Consider the following 2,760-nt stretch of genomic DNA (forward strand, 5'->3'; position numbering starts at 1 on the left):
TCTTATGCGATTTGACGCCGTTAGACTATTTCGTAAGAGGCTATGTCCAGTCTATGGTCAATGCCAACAAGCCAGCGACGATTGATGGTGGCCATGCAGAAAATATCGAGTCCTATACATAACAATGACAAACGTACTATCACAGGAATAAAGMATTTCAATGATATCACAAACCGTTTTGTGGGGCTCTTATTAAAWAGCCCGTTGTGAAGTGTTATAATTATAAAATATTTTCATAAAATTTATTAAATTCTCTAATTGAAAGGTAAGTGGCTTAATTATTATTTTTCTATCATACAAATAATATTATCTTCTTTACTGACTTTTTGATGGCCTACGTAAATCATTTACCTATTTAATGAAAATTTAACAATATTTTTTTTTTGTGATTTTCGCTTAATTCGTTTATTACGAAGTCCAATAAAATCAATTTATTTGCAACAACAAAAAACTCACAGCAGATTGTTTCTTTTATTTCTTTGCCTACAGCGATTTCCTTTTCTACCGTTTTTCTTATTATTATATATTATAAATATGAGCTGCCGATTGACAAAATCAACAATCACGAAAATTTCCAAAAAAAAATAAATAAATAAATAAATAACAACAAAACTAAGAAATGTGGCAATAACATAAAAATGGCCAAAAAGTTGGAAGCACGAACTAAATTAAGCAAAAACATGCAGGAAATTAGTTACAGTTACTACCACCAATATTATAATGCAGCATTCGTAAAGATTAACAATGCTACAACAACAAAGCGGTTACTTTTTATTATAACRTTTATTTGTGGCAATTATTTGCAATTTTTATTTGCAATGAAACAATTTTTTTTTTTCAATTAATTTATTTACTTTGTTGAATATTTTGGCAATTGTTGTTGTTGTTATGCTTTTATGTATGTACTGTTTCTAGTTTTATAGTGCATTGTTTTGTACACTTTTACCGCCAAACAAGCATTTAATTGAATTTAATATTTTTGAAGAAATAATTAATTTTATTTATTTGTTGACTTTTGGTTGCTTTTTGTTCACATACTCATAACGGTGAATCGCACATTTGCTTAAATGTAGCTTTCGCTTTTTATGATTTCATTACTTYTTTCTTATATTTAATTTTTAATGCAATTATCCCATTTAATATTTCTCCTTCTTCAATTTAATGCAATTTGTTTGCTAAGCTGAGCACTGCATTGTTGTTTGGAACGTTTGCTAATTGATTTTAACTGCAACGGATTACTGTGCTRTGAATATAGACAATTTTATACCTATAAACTTATGTATTGATTTAAATACTGTTGCACGGTTCATTGAATTCTGCAATAAATATTATTACTCATACGCCACAGCGTACGGACTGTGTGAAATAGAAAGTCGCCGGCTATTGAAAAGTTCAAYACTCATTTGCTGATTTATATTATTATATATTTGTGTGAGCGTGCAGGGGTTGAATTGTAAATTGCATTTATTTTTTATTTATATAGAAATAAATTAATAACGAGCGTGTCTTAATAAGAAATCGCATTCATTCATATTCCCACAATAACTAAGTGCCATGACATTGTCTACTACTGTTTTGCTGTGACTACAAGCTACACATAATTTATTGTTGCATTATTTCAGTTTATCATTGAACGATAATTGTCTAATAATAATAATACTTAAAAGTTTGAGTAATGGTCTAGAATTAATATTTTCTTAGAAATATTATTATTGGCAGTTCATACAAACATACGTGTGTGAACTATGACTAATGAAAATGATGATAGGAAATTGTTATTTTTAATATTTTATCATTGTTGGTGGTGAATAGGTTATCTTTTTTTCTATAAATAAGCAGCTACAAAGATTATATTGAAGGTTTATGCACCTGACGGTTATTTGTAATTCCTAAAACTAAATTTGATAGATATGGAGTTAACTTAAATAAAATATCAGGATTAAGAAACGTGCTGAAATTTGGTTCATTGTCTGTCCGTCTGGTCAGACTGTAACTTGATTAAAAATTTAGATATCTTGATGAAACACGTGTTGCTTTTTCATAAGAAAGTTGGTATTGTAGGWGGAATAAATCAGATCATTGCCATACTCACAAAATGCTGAAATAGCTGAAAGCCTCTAAAAGTCCAAATCTAGGCACTAAATTATGATAAAAAGCTTTAATTTGGACTCTGTGTCAAAAACAAAAGTGTTTGGACCCCCGCCGGCTGGTTAATGTGATATATTTCCAAACCAATAAATCAATAAAGCTTTCCGATAAAAATTCGCTTCAGCTTTACTTTGACCACTGTTAAAATGGGTAATATTAGAAATAACCATGTTCACTCCCTCTATAACGGTTATGTTGAAAACTATTAAAAGAGCGATAACTCTCTGAATAAGCCCTGATATTGGGAAAGGGTTTTTTTGGAACAGGTGTAAAAATTGTACAGGGGGCATGCACCGCCCATTTTTATATGAAATTCCATTTCTCAGGAACTACTTTAGCAATTTCAACTATATTGTGTAAGGTTATCCAAATATTCCCAAACATAGATTTTCTCTTTACATTATACAAATCAAACATCACTGAAGTTACCAGAATAAATCTTTTCTCAAATAGTGCCCTCAATGTATTTMATCTCACGTSCRAAAATTGCCGAAATTCCAYTTTGWCTTTTCAGGGGCCYAGGCACCAAAWATGTCCACCCCARTGCATATAAAATTGAAATTCGGAGAGAATATTTGGCTAATAATCCTTGCGCCAAAAATAGGTAAAATC

The sequence above is a fragment of the Bactrocera latifrons genome, unplaced genomic scaffold (assembly GCF_001853355.1).
Source record: "Bactrocera latifrons isolate USDA-ARS-PBARC rearing strain unplaced genomic scaffold, ASM185335v1 scaffold_13, whole genome shotgun sequence".
Taxonomy (NCBI): Eukaryota; Metazoa; Arthropoda; class Insecta; order Diptera; family Tephritidae; genus Bactrocera; species Bactrocera latifrons.